Source organism: Dermacentor albipictus, chromosome 2 (genome assembly GCF_038994185.2).
Source record: "Dermacentor albipictus isolate Rhodes 1998 colony chromosome 2, USDA_Dalb.pri_finalv2, whole genome shotgun sequence".
Taxonomy (NCBI): domain Eukaryota; kingdom Metazoa; phylum Arthropoda; class Arachnida; order Ixodida; family Ixodidae; genus Dermacentor; species Dermacentor albipictus.
The window spans coordinates 85,948,484-85,961,172 of NC_091822.1; the positions used below are offsets into that span (position 1 = coordinate 85,948,484).

Consider the following 12,689-nt stretch of genomic DNA (forward strand, 5'->3'; position numbering starts at 1 on the left):
GCTTCACCTCCGGGAGCTGCACCGCCTAGTTTCCCGAAGCGAAGCGACCGGTTGCAGAAGGGGACGAAGAGCGGTGAACGAGAGGCGAACGGGACCTGCGACCTTGCGGAGACGGGGATCGGCTGGATCTTGGTGGAGCACTGTCGGCGTTGATGTTCCTAGTCGGCGTATAGGGCGAGAAAGTGCGATTGTCGGGTACTTGGCTGTAGTGACTCGGAGACGACCACCGAGGAGGCGACGACCAGTGGTTGCGGCAATGACGGGCGATGTGTCCAATACCGGAACAATTAAAACAGATGGGTTTATCATCCGCTGTGCGCCATTCAGCTGGGTTGCGACGGAGTGGTGGAAAGCTTTGCGTCCGGGAGCGAGCGGTCGGAGAAATTTGGTAGGGGTTGGTATGGCGGACTGAGCAGAGAGATGGAATGCCCAAACTTGCTATTTCCTCCCGAACGACCGCTTGTATAAGGGAGATAGCGGGTACGCTTTCCCGACAGTCTGAACGAACGGGAGCCGGGGCCATGGCCTCAAGCTCACGGCGAACGATGCGCGTTATTTCTTCCGGTCCTGCGGGCTGAACGAACCGCGGCGGGTCTTCGCAAGAAGATGTCGCGGCGGTATTGGGCAACCGGTCGAAAGTTTGAGTGACGCGGCGGCCCTTCGCTTGTTCGAAGCGCCGGCACTCCTTAATAATTGCATCCACAGTGGCACAATCCTTACACATCAAGAGATTGAAGGCATCGTCTGCAATACCTTTCAATATATGGCCAACCTTGTCTGCCTCGGTCATGTTGTCATCAGCCTTGCGACAGAGGGCCAGCACATCCTGTATGTACACGACATAGGATTCTGTGGACGTCTGAGCGCGGCACGCAAGTTCTTTTTTAGCTGCCAGCTGACGACCGACAGGTCTGCCGAACAGGTCTCGCATTTTTTCTTTGCAAACATCCCAGCTCGTTAGGTCAGCTTCATGTGTGTCATACCATTGCTTCGCAGTTCCCTTCAGATAAAATATGACGTTTGCAAGCATCATTGTAGGATCCCACCTGTTGTTGTCGCACACTCGCTCGTACATCGTAAGCCAGTCCTCGACGTCGACGTTGTCCGTGCCACAAAATGGTCCCGGGTCCCGTGGGTGAGTGAGGATGACCGTGGGCACGGGCTGCCGAGGCATTGTCGCTTGTGTCGGTTGATTTGCCATTGTGGCAGCAGGTAGATGACGTCCGCTGCGAAGTTCCGTGGTGGTACCCCGCACCTTCCACCAAAATGTTGCGGGAAGAAAGCAGGCCCACGAGTGTAAAATAACTTATATTTACAAATGATGGATATGGCGTTCAGGCAACCGCCAGACTTCGTCTTTCTCTAGTCCAACTCAACGTCTTCCTTCACTTCACCGTAACAATATATAAATATTTGCTGCAAATGCAAAAAAAAGGAGCCGGCGTGACGCGCACCAGCTAGTATTCAAAACGCGCGCGCACAAAACCGAAACCGGAAGTGTGCTTCAGGTTTTGACACCCACGGCTTGGTGCGCTGCAGTCAATTCGGCTGCTGGGCTCTATGGGAGTGTCTGCTCTTGTTGTATTCCTTTCTCTATGGAACAACGATAGCGGCGTACACACTCGGCGATCGGCGAAAATTTGATCAGCGGGTCAAGCGCGTCGACTTTTATAAATCAGCCACCAGAGGTTCCAGAGTAATCGCTGGGACCCGCGTGTCTTTCAGAAGGTTCTACATCATTCGCGTCGCGCGATGAAATCAGATTGCACAAGGTTCAGTGACAACAGACAGCGGATAGGACCATCGATAACTTTCGAGAAACTTCCTATACATGCAAGCGCGTCCTGCGCTGAGCGATAACATTTGTTAGGCGGTGAAACACGGTCACTCGATAAAGATAAGGAAGTGCACGTGTCAACACCCCCCTCTTAAAAAAAGCCGTCCCGATGCTACAATTATCAGAGAGCGAAACACAAAAGGACACTTATTAAAAGCAACAAAACGAAGAGAAATGAAGCCCAAAGCAAAACCGTCCCAAAAGAAAGGAAAGTCCAAAGCTCAGCTACGCAAAGTCTCAAAGTTCATTAGCGTTGGTAAAACGGCTTAAGTCGCACAACGTGGATTATTTCAGGTTGTGAGCGGCGCCGCTGTGATAGCCAAATGCCATCTGGTACGACCTCATAGGCTAGTGCGCCAATGCGTCGGATCATCGTGTAGGGCCGAAATAGCGGCGTAAAAGCTTCTCACTAAGTCCTCATCAGCGTATCGGGGTCCAAACCCAAGCGCCGTCGCCTGGTATGCACTTCACGTAGGGTCATGGAAGGTTAAAGTGCCGGCTGTCGGTCCTCTGCTATTTCTTGATCAGCAGGCAGGCGAGCTGTCAGGCGTCTTCGGCGTGCTGGAGACAGGTGGTGACTTCAAGATTCTGTTCATCGGTGACGTGTGGAGGTATGGCGTCGAGAGTCGTCGTCGGGTTCCTCGTCGGGTTCAAATTAGCTTGAACAGCGTGATCTGTGTTGTTTCTTGCACCGTCGTGTTGTAAGCAAAGGTTACGTACGGCAGGACGGCATGCCAGCTCTTGTGTTCGACATCGACGTACACTGGTAGCATGTCGGCGAGGGTCTTATTCAGGCGAGGTCGCGGGATCGAATCCCGGCCATGGCGCCGCATATCGATGGGGGAAAAATGCGCAAACACCCGTGTACTTAGATTTGGGTGCACGTTAAAGAACCCCGGGTGGTCGAAATTTCCGGAGTCTTCCACTACGGCGTGCCTCATAATCAGAAAGTGGTTTTGGCGCGTAAAATCCCATAATTTAATTTTTTTTATTCAGGTGCTCCGTAAGACCGTTCGTCTGCGGGTGGTAGGCAGTTGTCCTCCTGTGGCTTGTGTGGCTGTATTGCAGAATCGCTTGGGTGAGCTCCGCCTTAAAGGCCGCTGCTCTGTCAGTGATAAGAACTTCAGGAGCGCCATATCGCAGGATGATGTTCTCGGCAAAGAATTTTGCCACTTCGGCTGCGCTGCCTTTTGGCAAAGCTTTCGTTTCAGCGTAGCGAGTGAGGTAGTTCGTCGCCACGACGATCCACTTATTTCCGGTTGTTGACGTCGGAAAGGGCCCCCAACAAGTTCATCCCGATCTGTTGAGATAGTCGGCAAGGGGGCTCGATCGGCTGTAGTAATCCCGGTGGCCTTGTCGGTGGTGTCTTACGTCGCTGACAGTCTCGGCATGTCTTGACGTAACGGGCGACGTCGGCGGTCAGGTGCGGCCAATGATACTTTTCCTGTATCCTCGATAGCGTCCGGGAGAATGCAAGGTACCCAGTGGTCGGATCGTCATGTAGTGCGTGCAGTATTTTTGGACGCAGCGCTGAGGGAACCACAAGAAGGTAGTTGGCGCGGAATGTTGAGACGTTCTTGACGAGTAGGTTGTTTTCAAGCGCGAACGAAGACAATCCTCGCGTAAATGCCCTAGGACAACGTCGGTGTGCCCTTACAAATACTCGACGAGGCTTTTTAAATCCGGGTCTACTCGTTGCTGTTCAGCAATGTTTTCCGCGTTTATTGTTCCAAGGAAGGCGTCGTCATCCTCGTCATCTCGCGATGGCGGGTCAATGGGAGGCGCGTGATAGGCAATCGGCATCTGAGTGTTTTCGTCCGAACTTGTAGGGCACAGGGATGTCCTATTCTGTGAATCTGAGGCTCCACCGCGCCAGCCATCCCGAAGGGTCTTTTAAGTTCGCAAGTCAACACAACCCGTGATGGTCGCTGAGGACATTGAATGACCTGCGGTATAGGTAAGGGCAGAATTTTCCTGTAGCCCAAATGATGGCGAGGCATTCTTTTTCGTTTGTGGATTGATTGCCTTTCGCTTTTGACGGTGACCGGCTAGGGTAAGCTATCCCCCGTTCAAGTCCGTCTTTCCTCTGAACTAGGACAGCACCGAGGCCTAGGCTACTGGCGTCAGTGTGGATTTCCGTATCGGCGTCCTCATCGAAGTGCGCAAGTACAGGCGGCGACTGCATGCATCGTTTCATTTCTTGAAATGCGTCGCTCTTGGGTGTTTCCCCACTTGAACTTGACATCAGATTTAGTTAGATGTGTCAGCTGCTCAGCGATGCGTGAAAAGTCCTTGACAAAGCGCCTGTAGTAGGCATAGAACGACAGAAAGCTGAGCTAGTTGGTAAGGATTCATTATGCAAACTAGAAGTGAGGCGTGCAGACAGGACACAAGAGTAGAGAAGTGGACAACACGAACGCCGACTATCAACTGAAGGGAGCACTGAGGCGAAAAATGAAAGAAGACACAAAACTCATCTGCGCATGCTCAGGAATGGTAACACCACGTGTCAATCGGGTACACGCGCTGGTCTACGTGAGAGATAACTGTTAAGGCACTTAATCACTTCCTTATGTAAAGTAATCGAAGGCTGACTCACGCACGCACTTCCACCATTATAGATATGCCATGCCTCTACCATAAGACGCGTATCTTCATTCTTATGCCTGTACAGTATCGCGCATTCATCCAACTTTGGCTTGCAGTTACAATCTCGGCAATGTAGCGAAAGATTAGAAGGCGATCCACCGGTTAACGACCTTTTATGCTCCATTAGCCTCTGATTGATACACCGTCCCGTTTGCCCTACGTAGAACTGGCCACAGCTAAGGGGAATTTGATATACCACACCCATACGGCATTCTGTAAAACTGTTGTTCTTATTGTGCTTCACTGGACAAATATCTGTTCGTTTTTTTGCCTTTAACCCGCTCCTTTTTATTCTGTACGGCAGCGCATATCTTACCTAGCTTATTGGGAGCAGTGAAAGCAACATTAACATCATATCTACTAGCAACTTTTTTAAGCCTGTGCGACACTGAATGAATATACGGAATAGCCACTACTCTTTTTTTGCGATTGCTTCTTTCTGTGATTACGTCCGTCCCCCTGGAAACCGACTTCTTTAGGCGCTCAGCTACAGTGGCCACCGCTACATTAGGATCACCTGCCTCTAATAGGCGCCGGACCTGCGCATTAAAACTGGCGCTCATTTTGTGCATGCAGGATCTTGTGAGGGAAGACTTAAGGCACGACATGGCGATTCCGTTTTTTACTAATTTAGAATGCTTGGATTGAAAGTTTAGCAACGGCTTCGAAGATCTTGGGGAGTACTGCCAACAAACATGATTTTGTTCGAAGATCAAGGAAATGTCAAGAAACTGAATTACGCGTCGCTGAGGTAATTCCTTGGTAAACTTTAATCCTCCCCCATAAAGTTTAAATTTCTCACTTACTGAGGTAGCAGCCGAGTCTAATTCTTCCCTATTGCAGAAAATCAGGTAATCATCAACGTAACGAAATATCTTGATAACGCTATCACCTAAGGCTTTCTCTAAGCAGTTGTCAACCTTACTCAGGTAAATGTTGCTAAGAATAGGGGCAACCTTTGAGCCAATGCAAATGCCTGATTTCTGCAGAAAAACGCTATCTCTCCACCCAATCAGCGTCGACTTCAAGTACATTGAAAGAATTTCTAGAAAAGCTCCCGTGGAACCACCGCATCTGTCAATAAAAGCCGACTCTTGCACTTGTTCTTTAATGCACTCATTTAAGGAATTTAGCAACCCGTCATGCGGCAAGGAATAATACAGGTCTTCGATATCCATACTAAAAGCAGTACAATCACCCGGATTCTCCTCTCTTAAATAGTGAACTAGCGCCTGAGAATTACGTAGGCAAAAGGGATCTGAAAAAATTAGTGAAGCTAGGCAGTTCTGTAGGTAACTAGCGACACAGACCTGCCACGTCTCTTTCTCTGACACTATAGCACGAAAAGGAATTTCTTGTTTATGGGTCTTGGCCGAGAAAAACAGTTCTAATGTGAGGGACTTAGCGTTCTTGACATTACAAACAAGCCTATCAAGATTATGTCTTGACAAGAGGTCAACCGCACGTTGCTTGCAACCAGTCAAACTCAAGCCTTCGGTAGTTAAGCAACGTGCGGTTGACCTCTTGTCAAGACATAATGTTGATAGGGTTGTTTGTAATGTCAAGAAAGCTAAATCCCTCACATTAGAACTGTTTTTCTGCTCTAAGAGCTTACCGAGACAAGTGAGGGAAACAGGCTGGAGATTTTGGATGTCTATTGGTTTGCCAGGTTTGGGGATGAAAGTTACCTTAGCGTGGGTCCACTCGGAAGGCAGAGTGCTTTCATGCCAATGTTTGTTAAAGAGGTCAGTGATGATCTCGAGGGTTGGGGTGTCCAGATTACGGAGGGCCTTGTTAGAGATTTGGTCGGCCCCCGGTGTGGAGGTGGTGCGGAGCTTATGCAGCGTGGCACGAACCTCGTCCAGGGTGATATCTGCGTCAAGCGCAGAATTAGGGTTGCCGGTGTATGAAGGGAGAGAGGAAGGGGGGTTGGTGTAGAGTTAGTGATCACGGAGCAAGAAGAAAGTCGGAATCAGAGAGTGGAGATGAGTGAAGGAGGCGCGTGACGTACCTGCGGTGCATGGCCTTGGAATGCGACGGGTCAAGGAGGACACGTAGGAGAACCCACGTATCCCTCAGCCCGAGGTTACCGGCCATGCGCTCGCAGGCCTAGCCCCACTGCTGTCTGGTGAGAGGGGAGCAGTGCTCCTCCATGTCAATGGCCAGGCGAGCAAGGCGGAGGCGCAGTGAGCGGTTGTGTTTCTGGGAAAGCCACCGGTGGTGCAGGGAATGATACGCCTCCCAGACGTGCAGGAGGCGACTATCAGCTGTGTAGGAGTGAGGAGGGGTGGGGGCGGTGGCGGTGGCAGAGGAAACATCCTGAAGCAAGTTAGTGGTGAACTGAAAAAGGTCTGAGATGGAGGTGGAGGCTTGTTGCCGCGACTGGCGTAAGCGATCCCAGTCCACCACCAGCACCAGACGCTTGCGGGAAGAAGATAGGGTGGGAAAGCAGAAAGAGACGGACAGGATATAGTGGTAGCTACCGAGAGAGACCCAGGTGTTCGTCCACACCGCGTCCGGGATATTTTTGCAGATGGATGGGTCCGGATTAATGTTCCATTGTACGCTGGAGCCAATGCAGGTGGGTTCCGAGAAATCGTTAAGGACGGTCAACTGTTCGTTCTGCAAGAAGGTCCATATTGCCAGGCCCTTCCTGCAGTTCTTGGGGTAGCCCCAACTTACGTAATGAGCGTTGAAATCCCCACGAATTAGGAGCGCGTTCCGGCTCGCGCGCGATATGGCCTTGCGGAGAAGGAGGAGGAGGGGAGCTGCGCATGTACGGGCGGGGGGGGGGGTGCTGTATGCATTAAGGACAAAGAGGCTGGCATCTTGCCGCCGCCGGGGAAGGAATTCCAAGAAGAGGTGAGTGCACTCCGGAACGTCGAGCGGATGTTCGATTGCCATGTAGGCACGATGAACTAGCGTGACAACGTTCGGAGGTGAAGGGGAAGCAGGGTAGAAAGCTGTGTATTCACGTAGTTTCACTGGGGGAAAGGTTTCTTGAAGGGCGATGATAGCGGGGACGTCGGAAGGAGGGTTGTTCTGGAGGTGGAGCTGCAGCATGTTCCGCTTTGCGCGGAAGCCGCGGCAGTTCCACTGCCAGAAATTAAGGTGCGGGGGGTGTCTGGCCATCTTGAGGCCGAGGTGCCCCTGATGGTGCAGGGTGCTTGGGAGATGAGGATGAGGGGACGAGGGGTGGGACATTAATCGTCACCTGGGCAAGATCAGCCTCGAGGGAACTCTGGCGGGCCTCAATTTCGGCCATGCGGTTGTTAATTTTAGCCATCCAGCTCTGCGTGTCCGTACGCAGAGCTGTAATGGCGGCCATGATGCGTCGTTCATGTGCCTCGAGGAACGAGGCCATGTGGAGGATGACAGCCTCCATCTTCGTAGTGGGGGCAGGTTCGGTAGAAGAGCGCTTCTTATGTGGAGGGCTGCGGGAGGGGGAGACGGCACGAGAAGAGGCGGCCGAAGAGGAGACGGACATAGGGGCAGGGGGTGGTGGCAGTGGGGTCTGGAGAGCGATGGGTTGTGAGGTTTGGTGAGGGGCAGAGGTGGGGAGATGTGGGCGCGCGAGCAGCGCCTGCAGCTGTTTATTTTAGTAGGACAATCTCGTTGCTCTGGGCTGCGATTTGAGCTTTGAGATTTTCTTTCTCGGGGTCGGGTGTTTGAGGCTGCGATCGCCAGCTCACCTGGGAAGCAGTTGATGGGGTGTCTTGCCGCGGTAGCGGTGGAAATGAGACGGAGCGGCGGCGTGGACTGCGGTCCCGGCTTGATCAGGATCTGGTTCGTTGACGGAGGTGCGATGCGCGGGTGTCCTTGGCGGATGGTGTTGACTGCGCTGAGTCGGATGGCGTTGACTTGGGACTGGATGCGAGTGGGGAGAGACCCCCCCGTTCGATGCGGAGCTTACACGGGCGGGACCCCATGACATGTGTGCCGCTGCACAAGATGCATTTAGGAGTGCAGTCAGGGGGGTCTCGAGCCGCGTGCACAGCTCTGCAACGTGGGCAGCGTCCGGACCTGGGCTTGGTACATACGTCGGAGCGGTGACCATGGCTCCAACAATTGAAACAAGCATCAGCCTTGGGGCGGAAGGGGTGACAGATGAACAGGCCGCAGTTGAACACCACGGTGCGAGGGAGATCTTTCGTGAGCACGAAGGTGATCAGCATGGACCGGGTGCGACCCATCTGCCTTGCGTCGGCAATGGCGTCAGTGCTGCTGGGATTCATAGCCTGCAGGTCCTCGATTATCTCCTCTTGCTTTTGATTGTCCACGGCCTTGTAGATTATGCTGCGGAGGGCATTATCGGGTGCAGCCACATAAGCGCGCAGTGGGTACAGCTGGGTGGCGAGACGCGACTCAGAGGTTCACACGTACTGCCGGGTGCGTTGCTCCGAGGGCGTACTGAAGGTGAAAGAGTTGTTGTATGGGTTTATGCGTAAGCGGTCCTCGGCATGGGCGGCAGCGTAGTCGACGCTGGCACTAGAACAGAGTGAGGCAAGGAGGGCCCCATTGGTGGTTGTGCGGAGGTAGAGGCCACCTCCAGAGCGGAAGAGGGTCTTGTAGTCTTCCGCTGGGAATCGAGGCAGCGGGACGTGACGGCGTAGGCGGTGAGTTTTCAACGATGGCGGGGGTGCCATGGCGGACTTGAGGTGGGCGTTCGTGGCTGAAACGGCTTCCTTTGGATGCGCCGCACGCTGGGCTTGGGTAATTCGGGACCAGCGAGGGTCGTCATCAAATACTTGTTGGGAGATGAGTGTACCGTCGACTATACTTTTAATATCGGCGGCTTCGAGACAACGGGAGCGAGTGCCGGCGCAGCGGACGCCGGTGCGACGCTAGGTGCAGCTGCGCGCTGCGGCCGAGGTGGCGTTTCGCCGAGCGTTGGGCTTAGCTCGGTGGCCACGTGGCTGGGCAAAGATGAGGCCCTGGTGAAACGTTGGTCGGCAGGTCCTGGCAAATGAGGTGTCAGGAAGGTCCTTACACCTGCGGGAGCTCCGTAGCAGAAACTGGAGGATGTCCCGGGCGAGATGCCAAAACCAGGAGAAGAAATCGCGGAGCGCATGCGAGGCACGTCCGAAGAACGCCAGGCGTCTTGGCATATGAGGCATGAGCGGACATACCGGCGAACGAAACGGTACATAACGCGCCAGTAGTACCAAAGCTGGAGGCGAGAGTATGTTTTTAATACACCGGCGTGGCAGCATTGTGGATCGTCGTGGAACGTGGCGCAGATGTCGGAGCGGAGGTGTCGGGGTATAACAAGCAACCACTTGCGCGCGCTCGAATTGTAGTTTCGGCGGTACAGCAAGTTATCCCGAGTGATGAAGTGCGCAGCATGCCGACGGAGCACCCACGAGATCGGCGCAGGCGACTGGCTAGACAGCAAGTCAATAAGCGAAGAGATCCATATGTCTCTGCGCTGCTCTGACGGCATGTCGGAAATATTGAGGGCGAAGGCTCCGTAGGTGGAAATAGACGAGTGGACTGGACCAGAGGGCAGGGGTGACCAGAATAGAGCGTCTGCGTCTAAATGCTTTCGGCCTCACCGATAAATAACGCGGATGTCGTACTCTTGCAGGTGCAATGCCCAACGGGCGAGCCGATCAGTTCGATCTTTTAGTGAAGATGACCAGCATAGGACATGATGGTCGGTCACGATGTCAAATGGACGCCCGTACACATGAGGATGACATTTTCCGATAGCCCAAATGATGGCCAGACATTCCTTCTCAGCAACCGAGGATATCGCCTCAGCTTTCGTAAGGGTGCGGCTGGCATACACAACGACGTACTCTTCGAAGCCATCCTTGCGTTGTGCGAGAAGAGCGCCGAGCCCGACACCGCTAGCGTCCGTATGGATCTCAGTTGGAGCAGAGAGATCTAAGTGTCGCAGTACTGGAGGAGATGTGAGAGCGCGTCACAGTTCTCGGAATGCGTCATGGCACGCCGGGGTCCAGGCTGAGAGGTCAGAACTTCCGGCGAGAAGCTGCGTCAAGGGGGCGATGATAGAGGCGAAGTTACGGACGAAGCGTTGGAAATATGAGCAAAGGCCGATGAAGCTGCGAAGCTCATTCATGATGGTTGGTTTAGGAAACTTGGATACGGCGGTAAGTTTTGTGGGGTCCGGGAGAATACCGTCTTTTGAAACTACATGGCCAAGAATAGTAAGCGTGCGAGCGCCGAAGTGGCATTTCTTCAGATGTAGTTGCATGCCTGCAGTGGAGAGGCACGCAAGAACTTGCTCAAGGCGGCTGACGTGCGACGCAAAGTCGGTGGAAAAAACTACAATGTTATCTAAATAACAGAGGCACGTTTTCCACTTCAGCCCTCGAAGAACGGTGTCCATCATTCGCTCGAAAGTAGCAGGTGCGTTGCAGAGGCCGAACGGCATGACGGCAAATTCATATAGCCCATCAGGTGTTGTAAAGGCTGTCTTTTGGCGATTGGCCTCTGCCATCGGCACTTGCCAGTACCCGTAGCGAAGATCCAGCGAGGAAAAGAATTCCGCTCCCTCCTCACTGTCCAAGGCATCGTCGATGCGCGGCAGAGGATAGACATCTTTCCGCGTTATTCTGTTAAGCCGGCGATAGTCGACGCAGAACCGAATGGACCCATCTTTTTTTGAACGAGGACAACCGGAGACGCCCAGGGACTGTTAGAGGGCTGGGTGATGCCACGCTCCAGCATGTCGTCAACAAGCTCGTCGATGATACGGTGTTCAGCAGCCGACACACGATACGGACGCTGGCGCAATGGTGTTTGTTGACCGGTGTCGATACAGTGAACGACTGCGGACGCTCGCTCCAAGGATGGTTGGTCAATGTCAAATGAGGCACGAAAACGTTGGTGGACTTTGATGATTTCTGTGTGCTGCGAAGGTTTGAGTTCTGCGTCGACGGCACGAGTGAAGACGTCTACAGGGGCATCGGTCGCGGCGGGAGGAGTGACGGCATAAATCGGAAGTGATGCCGTATCACCAAACATGGTGGCTGGGAGAACGCAATCGAAAGGTTCAGAGTTACCCAGGCACTCGCCACGGAGTAGGGATGATGGGCGGGCGGACGGATTGCAGACGTAAAGGGCAGCAGAGTCTTCGCAAAAAGCGACGACAGCAAACGGAAGCAGAAAGTTCCGGCGGCGCGCACAAGTGGCCGACGGCGGCCACTTGTGCGCGTGGCGTAGTTCGCAGTAGAGTTACATGACACAGGAACCAGAGTGGCGGAGAAGGTGCGATATCGATGTCAGAGGCGGCAACAACTTTAGGTGAATAATGGCCGTCAGGGTCAAAGCACGGTACGGATAACGTACGTTCGGCACGAGCGCAGTCGATAAGAGCTTGATTGACAGATAGGAAATCCCATCCAAGGATGACGTCGTGCGAGGAACGAGATAGGACAACTAATTCGATAACATACATAGCGCTTTGAATGATGACCTGGGCTGTGCACGATGCTGAAGGCTGAATGCGATGCGAAGTTGCCGTACGCAGAGAAAGAGAGGTAAGGGGAATGGTCACTTTGCTCAAATTGTGGCAAAGCTTCTTACTAATAATAGCAACGGCGGCTCCGGTATCGATAAGTGCGTGTACGGTGACGCCGTCTACGGACAGTTCAATTTCGTACGCCGTGGCAGAATGAGGCCTTGAAATAATCGACGTGAACGCAGTTTTTGCCACGGGAACTGCGACTGTTAGTTTTCCTCTCGGGCTGGGCTGGGTCCGCGAACCATCGGGGAAATGGATCGGCGACGTGGGGAAGGCGACCGGCGTGAATTGAAGGGGGGGCGACTGTAGGACGAGTCCATACCAAGCCGTTGCATACGGCTTAGTATGGCTTTTGCCACAGCCCTGCCTTCCTTTAGGATCACGGGAGGTGCGAGGGCAGAGCCGCGCCAGCTTAAAAGGGGCTGACAAGACAAGGGGTACTCCAAACCTGCTTGCCAACTTCCATAGGTTGTGGGTGACCCTGCTAATACACGGTACCACTTCAGGTCTTACGGCCATAGTAGTCATTCTCGCCCTTGCTTTGCGCTTAGAACTTTTTACTTTTGCAGGACGGTTCTCACTACTAGCGTCACCGGACGGTAGGGTTCCCAGACTCGATGTAACGCTGGACAATGTGAAACGTTATTAGATAAATTATTTACGCGGAAGTTATAGAAGACAGGGCACTCACTGTACAGAACATTTGTTAAT

At 53.2% G+C, this 12,689-nt stretch overlaps 1 protein-coding gene across 1 annotated transcript in view; it reads left to right on the forward strand.

Annotated features, from left to right (window-relative positions):
* Nucleotides 1-3,226: 3,226 nt before the first annotated feature.
* Nucleotides 3,227-12,689, forward strand: part of LOC135900969 (cyclohexanol dehydrogenase-like) — an 84,669-nt gene continuing 75,206 nt past the window's right edge. The window contains exon 1 of the mRNA XM_070533721.1: nt 3,227-3,260. The gene's annotated coding sequence lies outside the window, so the exon portion shown is untranslated. The remainder of the gene's footprint in view (nt 3,261-12,689) is intronic.